General features: G+C 42.0%; 1 long non-coding RNA gene across 2 annotated transcripts; it reads left to right on the forward strand.

Moving 5' to 3' along the window:
* The first annotated feature begins 466 nt into the window (after positions 1 to 466).
* On the forward strand, positions 467 to 1,164 carry LOC147889463 (uncharacterized). Of its 2 annotated transcripts, XR_015542827.1 has the most exons (4): positions 491 to 551; positions 596 to 724; positions 810 to 880; positions 965 to 1,164. It is a non-coding gene; the product is annotated as an uncharacterized LOC147889463 (long non-coding RNA). The 2 variants fall into 2 exon arrangements; XR_015542826.1 differs by having other exon boundaries at positions 467 to 724.
* The last annotated feature ends 8,679 nt before the right edge of the window (positions 1,165 to 9,843 follow it).

Here is a 9,843-nt window from a genome sequence, read left to right on the forward strand (position 1 = left end):
TGTGCATGATTCAACTTGAATCTTGATTGCATGGGACTGCATTCAAGAATTTTGGCATCTACCAAATTGAGATCAAAATGACGCCCCTTGGGCGCATGTGCAACCCCCCTCGGCCCTCGATGCCTTGCACACATGCGTGACACATCCCCCCCTTTGTGCATACATCACGCACCCCCCCTTGCAAGCATGCACGAGCCCCCCACTCTTCCCTACCCTATGAACATTTCTTTGGCTTCTCTTGAACATAGCCTCCCACTTTTGAATTAGCATATGAAAAAGGTCGCCTTACCTATGTCATCCTCGTGAATTAATAAAGTGAGTTCATCGGGTCTTGGAGCGTGGAATTCTTTCCGTATAAATTGTAGCTAACAATCAGGTCTTGTATGGCTGTAGCCTCTATCCACACCTTTCCCAATCTTTTGTAGGGACATTTGGAAAACAAAGGCTATCGCCTAACCAAGGAAAGACAGCCTTGTATGGCTTTTTTCCTCTCCCTTGAATGAACGGCAGCAATAAGCGTAGGTTTTTTCTTTACCGTCCGGATTGGGTCGCCATAAGGACTATTCAAAACACCGCTTCTTATAAGGCTCTATTCCAATCCTCTGAACCAACGCTTCAGTCCTAGAATCGTAGTAAGGCCTTCTGCACAATTGGCTAATGGAGGGCGGCAGGGGATGCTACTTGAAGCTGCTCGTTTGTTTGTTACTTCTTACGACTTTTGCAGGTGAGGACGAGATGCGGTGTGTAACTTGCGCCTAGATATTGGAGAATTGGAGACTCTGACAATCGCTTTGTGAATTGACAAGCAGGCGTCCTCGATGGTTCACGCTATGTTTGGAGAGAGAAGGATGTGGAGGCTGTGGACAGCTCGCAAAACTGGGTAAGACCATCGTTGTGAGTGGGCTTTCCATAGTGAGCTGGTCGAAATATGCTGTCGAGACTGACCGCTGCAAATTTCTCACAGGATGCCGGCCGCGCAGCTTTGGCAATGGACTATGGAAATGCTCCCCCCTCAACCGTTCCTGGGGTTCACGGAATTGATAATCACATACCTATAATCCACCCGTGATTCTGCGGATTATCTTCACGCTATGAGTCTCGTAGATACAAAACGTGTCGTACATTTAGGATGACTCCTGTACTACAATTTGAAGGAATGAGTTTTATATAAAAATATCAATTCTTTAGTGCATGGGTCAGGGCATCTTTGGAGCTGCCTTTGAGGTCACCCTCGCTCAGTTTGTGTGGCTCTTGAATGGTTGCCCCAAATTACTGCGTTTTAGGATTTTTGGACTGCCTCTAGGTTCCTCTTGGAGATGGCCAAAATTCCAAAAATTTTAAAGTTTTTATTAGTGAATTGTTGATTGGTCCACTTGCCTGTTTTTGTTTTTTATGATTGATTGAGGGCATGTGATCTCCACCTCTTTCTCTCTCTTTCTATTTCAAGCCAGGCCGCCTTCCCCCCCCTCTCTCTCTCTCCCCCTCTTCTCTTTGTTGCACATCCAAGTCCTCTCTCTCTCTCTCTCTCTCTCTCTCTCTCTCTCTCTCTCTTTTCCAAGCTGCGCATCTGAGGCAGGCCTTATGAATGCTTTATGAGCATTCATGTTGTTCTTGTTCAAGTTGGATCTCGGTTAAGCCATAGCATTGCTTTTGGTCACGAAGTAGGGTCAGTAGGTAGCCTTTGGATTAAGTAGAACACTAGATGTGCACAAACATGAGAAAGGAAATAGAGAATAACATATCACAAAATATACAATATTGCAAGATTATGGCCCTTTAAATGGTTTTTTGAGTAGTACAATGCCCTGAAAGATGGTCGTAAATCAAACAGCTTATCATCACATCTCTTGTTCATCCTTGGCATTCATTCATTCATCGATCGCTCCCTATATTTCACATATGTTCATTCATTCATTGCTCGCTCCTTATACTTCAGAGTCTTATTTTTTGCATGGAGCATGTAGCTACTTAAACATGAATCCTGCAAGCTAATGAACTCTTTTTAAAGGGAAAAAAAGAATGAGTAGAAATATAGACATGAGACAGCACACAGGGTCCACTAGGACCTCATCCTCCTTGCAAACGTGATGGGTTATATTTTATTACTAGATTGATGATGTGCAAAAAATTGTGTCTGTTAGGAATTAAAGCCCAACGAATACATGAATAATGTTGTGACATGGAGTATAACCATATGAATTTTCATCCTTCAATCTTGCATTCAACTTGGCTTTCTTTGCTCCCTCGCATCATGAACATGCATCAAAAGAGAGTAATATCAAGTAAGAATTATAATGAACTAAATATATATACGGCAAGGAAAGCAATTAAAAATATTTCCATGGTAATATATAATATAATTATTATAACCATACATAGTGTGAATGGGGACGCAGTGCATTTCTTTCCCCAAAGAGTTATAATTCGAGGGAACAGGCCCTTTTGTGTGCATCAAGATTGAGACCATCAAGAATGTTAGCATCATGTTTAAGTCTCGTGAATGGATTTAAGAGACTAGCATATTACATGAATGTCAATACTTGTTATTTTGTTGCAACTTGAGAAATCAATATTTACACGCACCAATCACGATCTTTTTCACTTTTTGCAAACGTGGAACAAGACCGACTCTCACACATGCACAATATAACAGGTGACAATCAAAATATGCTTCCACGCAGGAGTGTCTGGGGCAGTTCTCCACTTGCCATCGGCGGATGATCGATGGGAGGAATGCCATGACATGAGCTCTGCAATGGATTTGCACCTGAACATATGTTGGGTGCGAGGGATTATGGGAAAATGTCGCAGAACCTTACGAGGCACATCCAAAGTTTTGAGATCTGCTCTATATCTTGCCTCTCCACAAGTAGGACACTCTTGCATCCTTATGTGGTCCACAAAACAGAATGCAATCATTGACGCATGCATGGATGCGCTTGTAATCTAATCCTCGAAGAGAGGTCATAGGTTGCCTTGCCATATCTATTGAGGTCGGTAATTTATTCTCCCTTGGAAGCATTTTACACAATAGCCTGCACGTGAAGACCATAAATGAGGAAAAGCATTCGAGTAATTGACCCACTAGCATAATTCACCATGTTTGCAAAATAGACTTTAAAGCTTACTTGAGTAATGCATTCAAACTTGCATTGCTCCATCCATAGATGGTCTGCAAGTTTAGTAACTCAAGGGAGGCACATAGAACAAAGAATGTGCACCTCTCAAATAGTGGAGTCGATGCTGCGGTAAAAAGATCGTCCCTCTCCATGCTATAATCCCTCCCTTTGGATTGATGGACATATAAATCCCGCACCATATCATCAAACACCTCCTCCTCCACGGCCTCATGAGGGCTACTATCACCATTACTCCATGCATTCGTAACGGTCCCTCCTGAAGATCCCACCTCATATCACCGATGCTTCGCCTCCTCACGATGAGCATAGGGCAACATATGCGGGTGTGGCACTACATCCTGTATCAAATTAAAATGGGATGATAACTCAAACACATGAACACCCATAAGTATCTCAATTAACCTTAACTCTTTAACACATATCATATTTACTGTCACATCCCATTCTCCATACTTTGAGACGTGATTGAGTGTAATTCTGCATGCAGGATACATGTTTCCTCGACATCGATCACACATACATTTGATTTTGTGCTCCAACCATATTTCACGATGGTGGATATGGAGGGATTCATCCTCACTAGAGCTACTTGTTGAAGATGAAGACATCCTACAAATAAACAACCCAAAAAATTTGCTCTTGCACGAGTTGTAAATGTTAAAAACTCTGTGGTGCATCTAAAAGCACATCTAAAAGTGCGTCTGTACTGTGGTGCGCATCTATAGGTGCCTCTAAAATGTACTATAGACTCGTTGATAGACGCACGTTTAGACACCCGTTTAGATGTGCTTTTAGATGCGCATCTGGACGCGCTTTTAGATGCACAGACTGCGAGCTGATTTTCAAACCTACTTTTAGCGCGCTTGCTTTTCTTCACATACTTTTAATGTCGCGTGGCTTGCTTTGCTATTAACAGACACAGCTCCGGGCATCCACACTTATCTCCAAGCACCCACACTCATCTCCAGGCTTACACAATCATGCCTAAGCACACAAGAGAAGAGGGTGAACAAGGAAGAGAAGAAAGAGAAGCAGAGGGTGAACAAGGAAGAGAAGAAAGAGAAGCAACTTTGAAGAAGGACAAGAAGCTTCCATACCTCTATCCAAGTTAAGACTTTGGGCGCATGTCCTTTCCAAGTTCTAAAAAAAGTGAGTCTGTCGGAGCACGTCTATAGACGCATCTAAGAGCGCATCTAATAGCACCTCTCTAGACACGTCTGTCTTTGGAAACAGATAGTCGTGCCTATAGATGTGATGTTAGACGTGGATATAGATGCGCTTCGACAGTCTTAGATGTTCTTCATTTTCCTTCCCTTCCCCTTCCCCTTCCACTTCCAAGAAAAGGATTGCATATTGAATGATGGAAATAAGTGATTGCATGAATGAAGAAAGGTATTGCATGAATGATGAAAAGGGATTGCATGATTGAAGAAAAAGATTGCATGAATGATGGAAAGGGAAAGCATGATTGCAGAAAGGGATTGCACTCTCTATTTTCCTCTCTTTTTCCTTCTCTCTTTTATCCTCTCTTTCCTTCTCTTTTCGTCTCTTTTTTTCTCTCTTATCTCCTCTCTTTCCTTCTCTTTTCGTATCTTTTCTCATCTCTTTCCTTCTCTCTTTTTCTCTCTTTCCCTCCTCTCTTTTCTCCTCTTTTTCCTTCTCTACTTTTCTTTCTTTTTCCTTCTCTCTTTTATCCTCTCTTTCCTTCTCTTTTCGTGGTAATTTTCCTCTCTTATCTCCTCTCTTTTTCTCTCTTTTTCTCCTCTCTTTTCCTCTCCTTTCTCCTCTCTTTCCTTCTCTCTTTTTCTCTCTTTTATCCTCACCTTTTCTCTCTTTTATCCTCTCTTTCCTTCTCTTTTCGTGGTAATTTTCCTCTCTTATCTCGTCTCTTTTTCTCTCATTTTTTCTCCTCTCTTTTCCTCCATTTTCCTCTCTTTTCTCCTCTCTTTCCTTCTCTCTTTTTCTCTCTTTTATCCCCACTTTTTCTCTCTTTTTTTCCTCTCTTTTCCTCTCCTTTCTCCTCTCTTTCCTTCTCTCTTTTTCTCTCTTTTATCCTCACCTTTTCTCTCTTTTTCCTTCTCTCTTTTATCCTCTCTTTCCTTCTCTTTTCGTGGTAATTTTCCTCTCATCTCTCTTTTTCTCTCTTTTTTTCTCCTCTCTTTTCCTCTCTTTTCCTCTCTTTTCTCCTCTCTTTCCTTCTCTCTTTTTCTCTCTTTTATCCCCACTTTTTCTCTCTTTTTCTCCTCTCTTTTCCTCTCCTTTCTCCTCTCTTTTATCCCCACTTTTGTCTCTTTTTCTCCTCTCTTTTCCTCTCTTTTTCTCTCTTTTCCTCTATTTTTGTCTCTTTTCTCCTCTCTTTCCTACTCTCTTTTTCTCTCTTTTTTCTTCTTTTTTTCAGTTCATCAGTAATCTTCTTTTTTTTCTTTTCTTCAATTCATCATGTGTCCAGGAAGCTCTTCAGCCTTACTTGATCTTCAGGAGACCATCTTTCGGGAGTTATATAACCTTTTGGGGCACCCTCCTAGTGCTGGGGAGTTATGCGGCTACATGATGGGTACTCTAAACACCCCCGCGGAGTCGGCACTACAGACTCCAAACCACCCCAACCCCACACCAGCTGAGATTACCCCAGTGGAGTCGAGACAGCCGAGCCCGCTACAGAGCTGAGCCCCTTCCCCCATGCCGTTAGGAGGCACTTCTGCCTCGCAGAGCCGTCAGCGTACTCCCGTGCAATCGAGACTTGGTTCTCCACATACGAGTGGTCAGCGTAGTCTCGTGCAGTCGAGAGTCGCTTCTCCAGCTACGAGTGGCCAACGTACTAGCTGGACATGACACGGTAGCAGGCATAGTAGCAGGGAGAGCGGTGGGGGATGCATGGCACAGTGCTTTGGGAGGGGTAGTGGTGGGGACGGGGATGATTCAGATGATGCAATTGTGCCAGAGGGTGATGGTACGATCTACTATGACATCACTCAGATAGGAGGCATCTTGATGGATGCACGGGGGAAGGACATCATGGCCTTCATGCGCTCTGTAATTGCTAACAACTACAGAGATTGCTTTATTCACTACAAAGACCATCCAAAAAGATTGGCTGATGAGACGCTCGCTGCTATTCGCTCTAGGTATCCCAATTCCCCCAATGTTTAGTTCACAGATAAATGGGCCAAGTCAAAGATTGTTACGATACTTAGCAATAAAAGATCTTCGCTTAAGAGGCAGGCACTAGTGGAGATTGCCAGGCTCGAGGGAGGTCAAGCACCAAGGGGCCCATGCCACACTGCTCATAAGCATGAGTGGAAGAAATCAATGAAGGCAACGAAGGCAGACCCCAGTCTGCATCACGTGGAGGCACAAAGGATCCAAATGGAGCAATATGGAAGTGTGCATTTTGGAGCAAGGGGTGTTGAATCATGGGAGGCCCAATTTGTAAGTATCGATCTCAAATTATATTGTTTATGTAGTTTATTAGGAGGTTGTTTCTTTGTACTAACCCCTCCGGAAATTGTGTCATCTTGCAGCTTGATATCGTGGGCAGGTACCCTTCTCCTGTCGAGATAGCCTACCACCGCCACCATCACAGAGGAGATACATGGAGACACTTCTATGATGACGGGTTGATTACTAAGGAGCAGTATATCCAGGCTACTGGAGCGCCCCCCTAGGTATTTGAAAATAATTAAATAATGTCAATATTGTAAGTAAATATTTGATTTTTCATACATTGATACACGTTGTCCCTCATTTACAGAGCCCTATAGAAGAAGATGAGGAAGAAGGAGGCGCAGAAGGGGGCGAAGAAGGGAGCGACGACGCAGAGAACTTAGATTAGTCGTAGAAGTAGTGCTAGCTACTCTTTTTTGTACTTAAAGCCACTGGCTTGTCTTCGTGCCTCTCTTGTATATACACTCCTCTTATTTGTTGTACTTGAAGCTACAGGGTGTGGCTTGGCTTTGTGCTATATGTACATACAAGCACTTTTTGAGCTATGAATTAATATACAGTCTTTTTATTTTTTTTGGCTTTCAATTTTCTTGTGCAACATTCTATCAATTAATGCCTTGTGAACTAAACGTTTTGGAGTTGTAATGTTTTATTCAGAATTGTAATCGTCGGCTATAGACGTGCTTCCAAGAGTGCTAATTAAAATGCGGTTGGCTGTAAGAATTGAATTGCACAATGTGGAAATGGGATTCTTGTAACTACATAGCATACACAACATACACAGCATTCTGTTCAAGCACACAAAATTCTACTTTTATTAACAAAAAGTATTTTATGTAGAGCGTCTATCAGAGCGTGTCTACGTACGCGTCTCTCTATTCAAGAGGGTGTCTATTTGCATGTCTATAGACGTGTCTATAAATGCATCTATATATGCATCTCTTTGTTCTAGCAGAGTGTCTATTTGCACGTCTATAGGTGCGTCTGTCTGTTATATAGACGTGCCTTTAGATGCGGGTCTGTAGACGCGCCAAAAGACGCATTCGTAAGTTTTTTTTAAAGTTATGGAAACGCGTCTGTGTGCACGTCTGTAGGTGCTTTGTCTTGTTGTGATAGAGCATGTGCTAGTAAGAGTTGCAAGTATAGCTTCCTACATGGATCTTTGGGTACAATCAAGTATCCATAGGACAACTAGATCAACACAAGACAATGTTTGCCATGAAATGGGAGTATATGCTTGTAGGGTTATGCCCTTTCGGCTCACCAATTCTCCTGCAGCATTCCAACGATTAATGATCATAGCTTTTTAAGAGTACCTAAGCTATTTCGTAGAGTTATTTTTAGATGACCTATGTGTACATTCCACATGGGATGATCACCTTAAATATTTCATCTTGTTTTTGAGTGGTGTTTCCTCTACATGATATCTCTCAACCCTTTCAAATGCCAATTTTGGGCCAAACATGGAGTTATATTAGGCCATGCTGTATAGAAAATGGAATTTCCATGTATTACAACAAAATCAAGCTCGTCCTAGAGCCACCTCCCCCTACTAATACAAAGGGTGCGTAGAGCATACAGGCTACTCTAGTCAATTTAATTATAACTATGCCAAAATTTCTCACCCCTTGTATAAGCTATTGATCATATTCCACTGAGCAGAGGCTTGCCAAACCTCCCACAAACCCTTAAACTTGTTTTGGCTTCTACTCCAATCTTGTGAGAACCAAATTGAGATTCAAAATTCCATGTTCATATAGATGCCTACAAGTTTGCAATAGGGTGTGTGTTGGCACAACAAGGCGAGTATAAATATTTGGACTATCTGATATATTTTACTAGTCACCAACTTATTGATGCAGAGATGAATTACATGCCAATGGAGAGGAAAGGCCTTGCGTGGTTTAGTTTTGTCACTACTTGTTAGCAAACCTAGTTTGTGTTCATTGTGGACCACTAGGTCCTCCTATATTAAGTGAATGAAGGGGATGCACCCATTTTATGGCTGATCATATGTCCCCAATTCCAAATGGAGAGCCAAAAATGGGAGTGGATGATAATATCCTAGATGCCTCATTATTCTTTATAGATTTAATACTGGAATGGACTCATGAGATTGGACACTTCTTAGCTAGCGGGTTCCCACAAGACAATGCCCTTAATAATTATCGTGGATACTAATTATTTCATGAAGTGGGAAGAAGACAAGGCCACCATTAAGGATGATGCAAGAGAAACCACCATGTTCATAGAAAAATCACGTTTTGGCCTCCCACTTGAAATTGTGAGTGATCGAGGGACTCACTTTATCAATGATACAATTTGTATTCTAATGAGTGACTTCCTGGTTGGTGAGAGAAAATCTACCCCCTAGTATCCTAGATCAAATGGCGAAGATGGAAGCTTTCCTAAGACTTTGTGCCAAATAATGATGTGGACCATGGAGGCCAGTCATATTGATTGGGAGCACAAACTAACCACCGCACTTTGGGCATATCACATGGCATACAAAGTCGTGACTAATTACACACCCTTTGGCCTTGCTTTTGGGGTTGAAGTAATTATTCCCATGGAATTTATAGTTCCAAGCCTAAGAGTGGTCGTCCGAGAGATGAACTACGGGATGAGGCTATTCCTGAAAAGCTAATAGAGCTTGAAAAGCTCAACCAGACGAGATTAAGACTGACGTATGGTATCAACGTCGAGAAACTTTGCCAAAAAAAAAGGTTTGATTGCAATATCCAAAAGACATTGGATGTCAAGGAAGGGGAACTTGCACTATTACATAGTGAATGGTATACTAAGCGTAAGGTGGAGTATCGCGGCATGGGTCCATATCCAGTTGTGAAAATCACAGCGCAAGGGTCATGCTGCATCGCGACCATTAACACAGTTGAGATGGGTCGCTACATTAATGGTAGTAAGCTCAAACATTATTATCTCGAAATCTTCAAATTCTACAAGCCATTAATCAAGAAAAGGAGTTAAAAACAAAAGTTTCTGATATGAAACAGCAAGAAATAGAAGAGGCTCAATCCCATCAAGCCAAAGAAAATAAATTAGGGCTCATAACAATTTGTAAAGCATCAGTGAAAGGGCTAAATCCCATGGATAATGTAACCATTGAGCCTCCTAGAGTGCAACTCAATTTTCAATTATGCAACCTTAGACTACTCCACTAAAGCCTTTGTGGGCCCAAGGGTAAGTCACAACATGATATCTCAAGAGGTGTGCGACAAACTCTTGACATCTGAGGTGA

This window comes from Dipteris shenzhenensis, chromosome 20, assembly GCF_047967505.1.
Source record: "Dipteris shenzhenensis isolate YYH24624 ecotype China chromosome 20, Dip_SZ_1.0, whole genome shotgun sequence".
In the NCBI taxonomy this organism is placed as follows: domain Eukaryota; kingdom Viridiplantae; phylum Streptophyta; class Polypodiopsida; order Gleicheniales; family Dipteridaceae; genus Dipteris; species Dipteris shenzhenensis.